Source organism: Citrus sinensis, chromosome 5, assembly GCF_022201045.2.
Source record: "Citrus sinensis cultivar Valencia sweet orange chromosome 5, DVS_A1.0, whole genome shotgun sequence".
Taxonomy (NCBI): domain Eukaryota; kingdom Viridiplantae; phylum Streptophyta; class Magnoliopsida; order Sapindales; family Rutaceae; genus Citrus; species Citrus sinensis.
Genome location: NC_068560.1, coordinates 9,806,417 through 9,820,997, shown reverse-complemented (window position 1 = coordinate 9,820,997; position 14,581 = coordinate 9,806,417). Strand labels below are relative to the sequence as shown.

Genomic DNA, 14,581 nt, shown 5'->3' with positions numbered 1-14,581 from the left:
AAATGTATCATTTTTACGCCGTTAGAATTTTACTCATGTCAGAATGATAAACTTGTCATTGGACTCTTATCGGACAAAACGACGTCGTATTTAGAGAAGAATTATATAATCCCATCTGCTTGAAACTTTCTACAATGACAAGACATAACTAGTAACGGACAACCTGCTGTGCTAGTCATTTTTCTCTCTTCGATTGGGATCGTCGATTTCTTTACTAAAATCAACGAGTGAATGATTATCAGCATCAGGAGGCAAAGAAGGCAAACCGACACATTTGTTTTTCGCTGTGGTCCTATAATTTATTGAAAAAATCAAACGAATCATAAATTTTCTCTTCTCCACGGGTACAGGTACCAGATTAAAGTGCGTTTTCTCTTGGGCTCTCTTTTAATTATTTTAGTTTTAATTCTGATTTTTTATTTTATTTATTATTTAATATCTATATTGCAGTCATCTATTTTTTTTTGTTTGTCATTAAATTAGGGCACATTAGTTATTTTATGTTAAGGTTAGAATAATCATTTACATTTAGGTTAAAATAATCATTTTCTCAATATTATGTTAAATTCTCTTATGCTGTTATGACGGAAGTAGAGCAATGATGCACTTTAAACATTAGGAATTGTGGGAACGAGAACATTTTTGAATGAAATACTTAATAATTAGCAACTCAAAATATATCATTTGTAATGAACTACTTAATTTGCAATTTCTTTAGTTTGGATGGCAACTCGGGATTCGTCATTTAAACTATGACGATTTATAACTTGCGGGTACACAAGACATTGCTCCCACCACTTTTTACAGAAGCAAAAATCAAGCCAATCGCTTCCATTTGTGGCAATTTTATCGGAGAAAGAAAAAGGAAAAAAAAAAAAAAAAGAATTTTGTAACTACTTAACTTTGCCGACGCAGAGTTAAGTAGTTAACAAATTGCAGATATGTGCTTAATTTCTTACTCACTCTAAGAACATTCAATCTCCGAAAATTCATTCAAATGAAACTTTCAGAAAGACTTAATATTAAGGCTTTAGCATCACTTCATAGGCTCAACAATTCAAATTTGAGGATGATATTTCTCAAAATGGGGGGCTCTACTTGGCTTGTGAACAATCTTCCTCACCATCATCCTTGCCATACCAGCAGCACTGAACAATCTTTGTTCTGACATTTGCCCCATTTATCTGATTACACAAGAATCCGAAACAACTGTTAGAAATTTTAATCTTTATATATATCCAAAATGGTGAATAAGATGATGTGGTTGATGATAAAAACCTGAGTTAAATAATTAAGGGTCCGGTAACAATCACAGCATCTCATCATGTGGGGAAAGCCTTCGCAACAGAAGACGGTGCTTGCATTCAAGCAATAATAACTTTCCAATTTCATAAGGTAGCTTAACGCCCTTTCAAGAATAAGTGCACCAGCCTAACAATTATTCATGGAAATTCAAATTCAGAATCATGTTAGTATGAGAGATGAAGTATAATAAGCGACTTGGCCACTATATATGCACTTATCACCTTCAATTTGCTCATCTTCGTCTACAGTATTGTTTCTGCTTTAACTTAATTAGCTTGCAAGCCACATAAAAATGGTTTTAAATAATAAGTGAGAGTGTGAATTCGAACAATTAATCAAATATGATGACCGAAGAGACAAAAGTAAAATAACCACAAGAAGTAGAAATATACTTTTGCTACATTTAGAGCATCTTCTAGTGTCAAGTTCTTTTCTTTTAGCTCTGTTTCTGTGTGCGCTCAAACGCAATGCCTCAAGGCTCAAGATAATTTTATGACCATCAATCATTTGCAGCCACATGCAGACTTGAAAAACTATTCATGGCCCTAAGGAACTTGAAAATTAGAAAAGATTCAGAATGAGTGACTAAAATATCTTAATCGAGACTACTTAAACATGCACGCCTTGAAAATCTGAAACTGAATTACTCAAATGAATGTGGTTGAAACTTTACTGCAAAGACTTCTTGAAACCCATGAAGATGATACTCTACCTGATAACACAAGGAAACACAATCAATACAAGAAGATGATTTTACAAACAAATGAGAGCTTATAATTATTGGGAGAGCTCTACTCAAATTTGATGAGATATCTCTCAAAATGGAGAGCTCCAATAATATATAAAGCCAAAAATCTAACACTCATCAAACTGGCTTATGAACAATTAATCTTCCTCGCCATCATACATGCCAGGTAGAGTGAACAATCTTCATTCTAACATTTGCCTTAATAAGCTGCTTAGCATCCTTAACCTGATAAATTGCACAAACAAAAACAACTTTACTAAAGTTTATTCTTTAAAGGCATAGCAGTAAAGAAGATGATATCTGTTTATGCTAAAAATTGACCTGAGTTATCCCAATGTCAAGAATCACAGCGTCTCATGTGGGCAAAATCATCGCAATACAACATGCTGATTTCAAGCAACATCTTATCACCTGTAATTTAATTAAGACAATAACTTTCCTCAACCATTACCCTACTCAATTTCAATGTATTATTGGCAACTAAATTCATAGGGTAAGTAGCTAATCAAATGCTCTTTTAACAATATTTCTCCAAATAACAAATATTCGGAAAATCTAAATGACAATCATGCATTTATGGCATCAAAATTTGGCTACAAAGCTGCCTGCAAAAGGCTTTAAATTCTTAATGAGGGCATGAATTCGAACAAATATGGTGAATAAAGAAACAAAGGCATAATACCGCAAGAAGTAAACCTTTTCCTCAGACCTCTGTTTCTGTTTGTGCTCAAACCAATGGAAACCGATGGAAATGAATTTCTATGAATTAGACACATCAGCCAAAACAGGTACTCTGTACAAAGAAAGTAAAAGAGAGTCATAGAAAAATTTTAAGATAATTAAACTTTCAGTCACCATATCATTAATAGAAACTTTGTACACTACGATCTATTGCAGATTAAGATTTGTATACCTAAGTTTTAATTGCAAACTAAATATACACAACATTATACCAGCATTAGGAGGCCGTACCAAAATGTACCGAATTTAATGTGCCTCTTCACAGCCATTGTACAAGCATCGAAGACTTTATCGCGAAAGCTGTTTCAAACGTGATGCACATTAGAGATGCAAGATATGAAATTGTCATTTACAAGAAGCATTGAAACATGTGTGAAAACTGTTCATGGACCTAAAATAACTTGAAAATCAGAAAGATTAGGAATAAGTGACTAAGCATTTTAATTACAACTGAGCATACAAACCTTGAAAATCCAAAATTGTACTTCGATGAATGAGCAATTGCACGAGCAGAAAATCCAAAATTGTACTTCGATGAATGAGCAATTGCACGAGCAGCTAAATTTACTGCAAAGGCTCTTACAACCCTTGAAGATGATACTCTACATACCTACACAAAGAAACACGGTGAATATGAAGGGTATTCTGACAATGCAAATTTGTACAAATTATCAACTCTGGTTACCTGCATAATAGTGCCAACATCGAATTCCTTCGTCAATTGAAATATATGATCAGCCCAAAGATGCTTTGCTTTGTAGCTTTTGAGAACCTGAAATGGTTATTACAACCAACAGTGAAAATTGGGTGAAGAAGTGATAATACTAGCATAATTCCATATGCTTATAGAGGATAAACCGATCAAAGAAAGAAACAAGATAGAAATGATGATCTCAGCACCTTAATATCATGCAATAATAATCAGCATGTCTTCCAGGCAGCAATCCATCCTCAACTGAAACAGAGCAGACCCAGCCATCACTTAGTTTTCAACATTACTACAAAGTACCCCAGAAATTCAGTCTCTCAAGAAGTTTCACGTAACAAATTATCGTACACTGAAGTAAATAGTTATATTCAATACAAAAATCAAAATATTAGAAAATATTGCACATTCCTATGAGACATTGGCAAAATATAGAAATTTAATTCAAAATTTAATTATTATCATTATTATTATTAATTTCATTACAAGTAACAATGAAGCAAAACAGAGGAGGAGGAGAAATTACCGGCGGGTTATAGTAATTGCAACCGTTCGAGAATTTAAAACTCGATGTGGGGAATGTGAGATATCTTATGCCAGTCTTCTAGAATAGGACATCCCCCAATACTCAATTCCTGCAGTGTCGACGTTTGAAGAAGGTCATCTGGCAACACCTTTAATTTGGGGCAACAATCAATTTCCAAGGAAGAAAGACGTGGCATGATGGAGATGTTTTCCTTCCTCGTAACCCTGTAATCCCACTCTTCCAATTCTTCCATGTCCCAAATTTTGAGTGATTTCAATTTGGGGAAGGCAATAACTGATGATGATGATGAAGATGAAGACGGGTCATCATCACTACTTTCCTCTATTCCCAAAACCTCATTACCCACTCTTTTTACACTATTCAAATTTTGCAGGGCGAGTTTTTCCAGAGGCAATTTTCCCAGAGGAGGCAAATGCTCACAGTTAAGACACCTGTGAAGAAATAAATTCCTTATATTGGTTAGCGAAGTCAACCATTTGGGAAAAATGTTGCCTCCATATAATAAAATCCATAATTCCTCTACATTCAAAGGCGGCTGTAAGGCTTCAAGAAGTTGTTCATCTTTCTCATTCTTCCTCCTCCTTTCTTCATCTTCCCCATTTACAACTTCACCTCCTTCTTCTTCTTCATATCCCCCATCCTCACCTTCATCTTCCCCACCTTCATCTTCATCCTCTTCTTTATCTTCCCAATCTACAACTTCAAACAAAAGATACAAACGAAGGAGGTTTTCCATATTTTTGAGTTCTAATCTCTCAGCCTCATCTACATGTGACAAATTACTCAGCCCTTCTATTCCACATTCTCGAAGGAGTTGAAGATTTTTCAGACATTCAAGCCTCCACGTACTGCCACCATCAACACCTCCACCCACAGCAAACTTGTCTAATGTTCGAAGATTGGTTAATTTGGAAATTCCTATTGGCATGTACTTCAACGAACAAGTAAGACCATTTAGCAAACTCCTCATGTTCTTTAACTTCCCAATCCCTGCAGGCAATTCTCTTAGATTTCGGCACCCCCTAATATCTAGCTTTTGTAAATTATATAATTCACACAAAGTCTCAGGCAGTCTCTCTATGTGTAATTCAGACAAATTAAGATATTTTAAAAGCATCAATTTCCCGACATCTTCTGGAATTTCTCTAATCAAATTTGGGTCAGGACGACAAAGCAAGAACGATTGCCTTATAACTAATGCTCTTAAACATGCCAATTTACTAAATAACTCAGGAAGGATGCTACTATCAAGAGACGAATTGGAAGGACTTTCATAATCAATTAGGAGGGTACGCGATCTATTAAGTCCATGAATGGACATAGGAAATAAAGCGCCTCCTTTAAACTTTAACCCTAAGGGACGGACTTTCCCACCAAAAGAGTTTATGACTGATTCTTTGGTACCATTAATTTCTAGCCACAAACATTCTTTGCTACTTACAAATTGAGCAAAATCATGTACTATGTCATGCATCTTGCAACTCATAATATCATCATCATCATTTTTCTCAAACTCTTGAAAGAAAGAGTGTGTTGCTAAAATGTTGAAACACTCTTCCCCAGTCATCTCCATCTCTTCATATTCTTCTGCATTAAGGTAACCTTGAGCCATCCATAGTGAAATTAGCTCCTCTTTATACATATTGTAGTCTTTCGGAAAGACAGCACAAAATGAAAAATATTGTTTTACCATAGAATTGGACGACAAATCATTATAACTCAACAATAAAGGAGTCAAAAGACCTTTCCCAATCTCTTCTGCCTTCCACATTTCACTATCTAAAATTCTTTGCCAGTCGTTTATTGCACTTTTTGAACGCGAGAGATTCCTTATTACCTTTGCAGCAAGAGGCAGGCCTTTGCACTTGCGTGCAATTTTTCGGCCGATTGGTTCTAATCTTTCACAATCCTCGAAAGAGTGACCGAAAAATGCTAATCGCTTGAAAACCGACTAGCAATCCTCTTCAATCAATTGCTCAATGAAGATAATATTTGTTGATCCCATCATACGTGCAACTAACTCGTTACGTGTAGTAACCAAAATTTTACTTCCGTGGAGACCATGATTTAAACAAAGGAAGAATGGTGCCCATTTCTGAATTTATTTTCATACTGCAAAAGGATCAAATTACTCACAAAGTTATTTTAGCTTTCATGATATAAACAAATAATCATCATTTAATTGCAATAGAAAGAAGTATTCTGGGTAGAATATTGAATTCTTTAGCAGGGACTTCTTACTCTATTAGGCTAATAATGCATCGATTGTCAAGTCATTAATTTTAGATTTTAAACTTTATATTCAAACTTTGTAAGATCATCATTTCTCCTTTTTTATTTAAAAAAAATTAACTTCTTGCATGATCTAATTGGTCTCGTTTCCTCTCAACAACTTTTTCTTTAAAACACATTTTTAAAGCCAAACTCTAGATCTCTCCGAAACTTTTCCTCTCCAAATTCCTCATCTCTTCCTCACCAAATCTTTGGAGGCAGAAATCTTTCTTGCCTTCTCCAGTGGATTCTCTCTTTTTTTTTTTTTTTGGTTGCACCCACCTCTTCCATATGATTTGAGGATGGGTGTCTTGTTCTGGCCTTCTCCAAGGTGGTTGTTCTATTTCAATTTCTTCCTCTTTTGGTCTTGAGGATGGCTGCTGTGCATCCATTCAGATCTTGATCTTTGATGGTAATAATGTATCTGTTATAGTGATAATGTTGGTTTAATTTCTATTTGCCAGTACATAACCCTTCAACTTTTAGATCTAGAGTCTATGTTTCTCATGTTTGTAAAGTTAGAGGGTGTGAATCAATTTTTACGGTAAATCTATTTTGGTACTAGCTGGAAAGCATAAATATGGCGGTGGAGATAATTTCGAAAGAGCCATGGAACCCCAAATGGAGCTTGAATTATATGTGCATTACGAATGGAAGTTTTTCTTTTAGTGTACATGTGTTTCTTCCTATTCTTTAATAAACTTTTAGGGGTTAATTCAATTGATTACTGTAATAGATCTCTGTAACTAAAACAGATCTCTGTATTTTAATCTTTGTAATGTGAACTAGTGATGTACTGCAAGTAGTTGTATTGTTGTTATTTGTTTAATGAAATATTAATATTTTCCAATTAAAAAAAATTAAAATTTTAGCTTTAATTAAGACAAAATGAAGGAAAAAGAAAAAACCAACAATGTACTTTAATAAGAAAAAGAATCTTTCACATAATATATAACTGAAAGTTTGAATAACCAAGAAAAAGAATGACAGTCATGCATCAAAGGCGTCAAAGTTTGGCTACAAAGCAGCCTGGAAAAGGCTTTACCCTCTGAATGAGAGCATGAATTCGAAAAATATGATGAATGAAGAAACAAAGGCATAATATCACAAGAAGTAAAACTTTTCCCCAGAGCTCTGTTTCGGTTTGTGCTAAAGCCAATGGAAACCGATGGAAATGAATTTCTACAAATTAGACATATCAACCAAAACAGGTACTCTGTACAAGCAAAGTAAAAGAGAGTTACAACAAAATTTAAATTGATATGATAATTAAAATTTCAGTCACCATATAATTAATAGAAAACTTTGTATACAATGATTTATTGCATATTAAAATTGTATAGCTAAATTTTAATTGCTATACAAAATATGATATTAGCATTGGGAGACCGCACCAAAACGTACCTAATTGAATGTGCCTTTTCACAGCCATTGTACAAGCTTTAAAGCATTACCACAAATGCTTTTTCAAACCTGTGAACATGATGCACCCGAGAGATGCAAGATATGAAATTGTTACTACAGCCAGCATTGAAACATTTGTTAAGAAAGGAAGTTCATGAAAATACGCCTTAACAATCATTAGCTCCTCAACATCACAGAGATCTTCAATTAAGATAGAGCATATCCGGCCATCACTATTCCTTCTACTGCTCTTTTGCTTTAGAGAACGCTTCAATTACAGAATGCATGTAAGGCTTTCTTGTTCAAGGTCCAGCGATCAAACCTTGCACAATAACAACAGAGGTAGTAGTTCCATCGCCAGCCTAATCCTTGGACTTCCACGAGTAGGAAATCAACCTAAAAAATAAGAATGAGTTTGAAAAACTGTTTATGGCCCTAAAGAACTTGAAAATCAGAAATGATTAAGAATGATTGACTAAACATTTTAATCGACTAAACATACAAAACTTGAAAACCCAATATTGAAGTACTATGAATGAATGCGCAATTGCACGAGCTGGTGACAACTGACTTTACTGCAAAGGCTCTTTCAAACCCTTGGAGATGATAACCTGATAACACACAGAAACACAATGAATATTAAAGGATATTCTGACAACGCAAATTTGTGCAAACTATGAAGTGTGGTTACCTGTATAATAGTGTCAACACCAAATTCCTGCCTCCATTGACGCATATGATAATATTAGCACAATTCAATATGTTTATATAGGATAAATGATTCCAAGAATGAAGCAAGATAGAAATGATGATCTTAGCACCTTAACATCATGCAATAATAATCATCATGTCTTTCAGGCAGCTGTCCATCCTCAATTGAAACAGAGCAGACCCGGCCATCACTTCCTTCTTCAAAGTCCAGCAACCAAACGTTGCACAATAACCACAGTGATAATCCTTGGTTACCCCAATGTTCTCCATAGAGTCTTCAACGTCAACCTAAAAATGAAATAAAAATGAAATGCAGGTGGAAATGAAAATTCTATAAACTAAATAAAATAAAAAATGCAATGCTTGAGCTTGAGCTTGCTTTAATCATCATAATAATCGAATTTGGATATATCTTTACTTCTCTGTGGTTCAATCATTTACTTCTCTGTTCTTGTTTATTCACAACAAGATATCAATAGAAGAAGATGGAAATGAAATTCTATAAAATAAAGCAAGTGAATTACCAGCAGAACATTTTAGCAATCCTTTGGCTAAACTTTTCATTTTCATAGTCTTGCTCTCCTGCCTGCATCATTAAAACCAAATTAGATTGGACCTGTGAATTGCTAGTGTAGTTCTGACATTTCCTCGAATCGCTGGTGAACATAATTAAACTCATATGAAATAAAATAAAGTGGGCTAATGTACTACTAAAAACAATTACACAATTACTTTAAAGAATTAATGTCACATAAATTATATATAAAAAAATATGATTATCATTATACAAGATAAAATTGATAATTTATTTTTCAACATTATTGCAAATGTATCCCAGAGATTTTGTCTCTCAGGAAGTTACACATAACAAATTTTTGTACATTAAAAAATAAATTACATTGGGATTTTCTATGATGTGGTATGAAATTTTACAAAAGAGCACATATTTTTTAGAAGTAAATATAGAAATTTCAACAGACTACACTTTTTTTTTAATTTAATCTTTAGAAAACAAGTTAAACAGATTTAATAACTAGGAAGTTTTACATATTTATACCATGATTGATTCTATATAGAATTTTAATTCAAAATATAATTATTTTTATTAATTTCATTGCAAGCAACAACAAAGTAAATCAGAGGAGGAGGAGAAATTACCAGCGAGTGATATCTTACAGCGACGGCAACCACATGATGCAGGGAATGTGAGATATCTTATGCCAGTCTTCTCCTTTGCCCTCTCTATAATGTTCTTCTAGAAGAGGACATTCCATAATACTCAATACCTGCAGCGTCGTCGTTCGAAGGAGGTAATCCGGCAGCACCTTTAATTTGGGGCAATACCAAATCGCCAAGGAAGAAAGACGTGGTATGTCTGTTGTCCTGCGATCTTCTAGAATGGGCAGTTCTTCTAGAAGATCACAATAATAAATACCCAGTTTCTGCAGTGCTATCGTTTGAAGAAGGTAATCCGGCAGCGCCTTTAATTTGCGGCAATTCATAATTTGCAAGGAAGAAAGACGGGGCATGATGGAGATGTTTTCCTTCCTCGTAATCCTGTAATTCCACTCTTCCAGTTCTTTCATTCCGTCAATTTCGAGTGATTTCAATTTGGGGAAGGCAATAACTGATGGTGACGATGAAGATGAAGATGGGTGGTCCCAAACACTGCTTTCTTCTATTCCCAAAAACTCATTACCCACTCTTTTTACACTTTCCAAGTCGCGTAGTTCGAGTTTTTCCAGAGGCAATTTTCCCAAAGGAGGCAAATGCTCACAGTTAACGCACGAGGAAAGTGTTAAATTCCTTAGCTTGGTTAATGAAGTCAACCATTTGGGAAAAATGTCGCCTCCATAGGATTCAATCCCTAATTCCTCTACACTCAAAGGCGGTTGTAAAGCTTCAAGAAGTTGTTTGTCTTTCTCATTCTTCCTCCTCCTTTCTTCATCTTCCCCATCTACGACTCTACCAAACCGAAGACGCAAACGAAGGAGGTTTTGCTGATTGTAAAGTTGTAATCTCTCGGCCTCTTCTAAATGGGACACATTACCCAGCCCTTCTATTCCACATTCTCGAAGGAGTTGAAGATTTTTCAGAGATTCAAGCCTACACGTATTGCTACCATCAACACCTCCACCCACAACAAACTTTTCTAATGTTCGAAGACTGGTTAATTTGGAAATCCCTACTGGCATGTATTTCAACGAATAAGTTTTACCATTCAGTAAACTCCTCATGTTCATTAACTTGCCAATCCCCACAGGTAATTCCCTAAGATTTGGGCACCGCCTAATATCTAGCTTTTGTAAATTATATAATTCACACAAAGTCTCAGGCAGTCTCTCTATGTGTAATTCAGACAAATTAAGATATTTTAAATGTATCAATTTTCTGACATTTTCTGGAATTTCTCTAATCCTATTTGCCTCAGGATACAAAAATAATAAGTACGATTGCCTTATAACTAATGCCCTTAAACACGCCAATTTATTAAATAACTCCGGAAGGATGCTACTACTAAGAGACGGATTGTAAGGACTTTGGTCATAAATTAAGAGGGTATGCAATCTATTAAGTCCATGAATGGACATAGGAAATGAAGCGCCTTCTTCAAACTTTAACCTTAAGTGACGGACTTTGTCACCAAAAGAGTTTATGACTGATTCTTTGGTACCATTAATTTCTACCCACAAACATTCTTTTCTACTTACAAATTGGGCAAAATCATGTACTATGTCATGCATCTTACAACTCGTAAAATCATCATCGTCATTTTTCTGAAATTCTTGAAAGAAAGAGCGTGTTGCTAAGATGTTGAAATACTCTTCTCCAATCATCTCCATTTCTTCGTCTTCATCTGCATTAAGGTAACCTTGAGCCATCCATAGATTAATCAATTCCCTTTTATTCATATTGTAGTCTTTTGGAAAGACAGCACAATATGAGAAGCACCGTTTTACCATAGAATTGGAGGGCAAATCGTTATAACTCAACAACAAAGGAGCTAAAATACCTTGCCCAATCTCTTGTACTTTCCACATTTCACTATCTAAAATTATTTGCCACTCTTTTGCTGTACTTTTAGAGCGCAAGAGATTCCCTATTACCTTTGCAGCAAGAGGTAGGCCTTTGCACTTAGATGCAATTTTTCGCCTGATTGGTTCTAATTTTTCACAATCCTCAAAGGACCTACGTAGAAATGCTATCTGCTTAAACAATAACCACCATTCCCCTTCACCCAACTCCTTGACAGGGATAATATCTATTGATCCCAACTGTAGTGCAACTGACCTATCACGTGTGGTAATTAGAATTTTACTTTCATGGTGGCCATTCTTTAGACAAGAAAAGAATGGGTCCCATTTTTTGTAATCTCCATCCCACACATCATCTAAAACAAGAAAAAATTTCTTCCCCGTAATATATTCCTGAATCTGTTTCATAAGAGATTCGAATTCGCTTAAACCAGAAGTTGACACGCCTAGACCTTCAATGATTGCTTTGGCGACCCTAATCTCCTCAAAAGTGTCTGATACACACACCCATATAACTTTTTCAAAATTTCTTTTCACCTCATCATTATTATAGGCCAGTTGTGCAAGAGTGGTTTTACCTATGCCCCCTAACCCAACTAGTGAGATGACATAAAGGCCTTGTTGTTGTTTACCACTTTCACACAACAACTTGCTTAAGAGCTCATTTTTCTCATCAACTCTACCGCAAACCTCTCCCTCATCAATCAAGGAGGTGGTTCGCACTCGCTCTGGTTTCTTGACATTGTTATTCACATTCTCCACAAATTTAAACGTATCTTTTTGGGAGGCAATATCATCTAGCTTTCCATTGATTTCCCTAATCTTGACGGCAATGTCATGACGAAGACTAAGTTGTTTGAAACTACCAAAACAATTTGATACAGCACAAAAGAAGGAGCGTACCTTCTTCTTATGAGGAGCAAGAGCAAGAGCATTGTCATCATCAATGCCCTCAATCTGCAATTTGAGCCTTGCAGTGATCCACTCATCCAACACATCTTCCATTTCGTAGGATGCGTCTCTGAGCTGATCCAGCCAAATAGTAACAGCCTTTTCCTTCTCCAGTTGCCTCTGCTCTGCATCTTCCAGTACAGCTTGAAAGGATTGAAGGTTGGTGGTAAGCTTTCCCACTTCATGTTCGACACCCGTCACAAGCCTCACCTGCTGTTTCACTTCATCAGCCGCAACAGAGATCAGCTGGTCTAAGAGAGAGGAAACGATCGCATGAGCCATTCTGATATCAGATCAAATGGTAAATGCAGCAATTGCTTTTCTTGATAAAATGCTCAGAGGAAAGTAGCTTTTATTTATTCTGAGAGAATGTTGATTCAAGCATGTTTGCATTCTTCTTATACCATATGAGATATTTAATTTTTACCCGTGAGTCAATGTCAATGTGAGCGTTCTTTTGTGCTGCAAATTAAAGGAGTCCCCACAGGAGTCACCGTCTGGGGCTAGCTTTCTATTCAACCACGTCAATAATTGTACAGCATCTGCCCTGTTTGTCCGATTCATAATAATTATTCAAACTACTGAGCATCTGCTCCACCACCTCAATAATTGTACAGCATCTGCCCTATTTTTCCGATTCATAATTATTATTCAGACTACTGAGCATTTGCTCCACCACCTCAATAATTATGCAGACTACTCAGCATCAGCACTTGTAAAATTTCTTACATTATAAGTAACAAAATATTTGTAAAATTTGTACAGCATCTGCCCTGTTTTTATGATTCATAATAATTATTCAGACTACTCAGCATCAGCACTTGTAAAATTTCTTGTATTATAAGTAACAAAATACTTGTAAACTACGACAAAAAGGTTGGAGCAATCTACTGATGAACCTTCTGAAGTTATCTGTAATAGACTAATTTGATCTACAATAATCTTAGTGTTGGAACAATTTCAAAATAAATGATGTTTTATTATAAAGACATGTCTAATTAACTTTGCCATAGAAGAGGTATCTTTTGATATTTAATAAATATCATGCCATGGTCTATGACTTACCCACATTACAAAGAAACTATGTGAAAGATAATTAAGGAATAAAGCTTTCAACAACGATTTATAAAATTGCTTTTGATAAAACAGTTCTGATGAAATGAAATTATGTTAAATTACTAAGAATTTAATTAGCCTCTCAAAAAGGTTTATTCATTGCTTGACTTCTAAAGTTTAAAATTCGAATGTCAAAATAGATAAAATGTCAAAAATTTATTTTAATATATAAAAGTCTCCTATTGCTTTAAAGTGTCATTTTTTATTTTAAACAAGTCTCAGCCAAAGATTAAATTGTCATATGTTCGCAACATATTCAGCACAACAGTTGAGCGGAAAATACAAAGAAAAACATAGTTCGCAATTTTAGTAGCGAAACCAATATTTTGTTCCATATGGGGTAAATCTTCAGAAGGCCCAACTTCAAACGTAAAATGATGTTTGATGACTTGCTGATACAAAAGACATTGCCGCAAGCACTTTTTTACAGGAGCTAAAATCAAGCCAGTCACTTCCATTTGTTGCAGTTTTAATGCAGAAAGAAAAAGGGGGGGGGGGGGGGAAATTCTGCAAGATATCACTTGTAATACCGCATGTTCGCAGAAGCAGAGTTAAATAATTACAAAATTACATTCTTGATTGCACAGAAATGATATATAGCAAACCAAGAATAAGGAAATAACAATATAATTTTACATTGTTCAGCTTTTGGTCTACGTCACAGTCAAAGACGTGAAGAGAATTTTACTAAGAAATAAGAGTGTACTAATGTTAAAGAAAAACATTCACTAATCGCTGATATATGCTTAATTTCTCACTCACTCCAAGAACGTTCAATTCACTCAAATGAAACTTTCACAGGAAGGTCTCATTATTAAGGCTTTAGCTTCACTTCACATGCTCAGCAATTCAAATTTGAGGATGATATTTCTCAAAATGGAGGGATCTATTTGGCTTGCCAACAATCTTTGTAATACCCCAAATCTCCTAAGGGTATTTAAGTCTTTTTAATTTTTAGTGATCCTTTTTACCCTAGTATAAATAGAACAAGATGTCTTTTTCATTATAAGAGAGAGAAAAAGAGGGATCGGTTAAAAAAGAGAGAT

General features: G+C 35.0%; 1 protein-coding gene and 1 long non-coding RNA gene across 2 annotated transcripts in view; both read right to left on the bottom strand.

Annotated features, from left to right (window-relative positions):
* The window catches only part of LOC102609848 (disease resistance protein RGA2-like), a 144,081-nt gene extending 138,088 nt beyond the window's left edge, over window positions 1–5,993 (bottom strand). The window contains exon 1 of the transcript XR_008054742.1: window positions 5,885–5,993. The gene's annotated coding sequence lies outside the window, so the exon portion shown is untranslated. The remainder of the gene's footprint in view (window positions 1–5,884) is intronic.
* LOC107175075 (uncharacterized) lies at window positions 1,865–3,870 on the bottom strand. Its single transcript, XR_008054750.1, has 7 exons — window positions 3,695–3,870; window positions 3,480–3,566; window positions 3,259–3,404; window positions 3,026–3,094; window positions 2,750–2,846; window positions 2,375–2,464; window positions 1,865–2,278 (listed from the first exon to the last, which is right to left on the bottom strand). It is a non-coding gene; the product is annotated as an uncharacterized LOC107175075 (long non-coding RNA).
* Window positions 5,994–14,581: the final 8,588 nt, after the last annotated feature.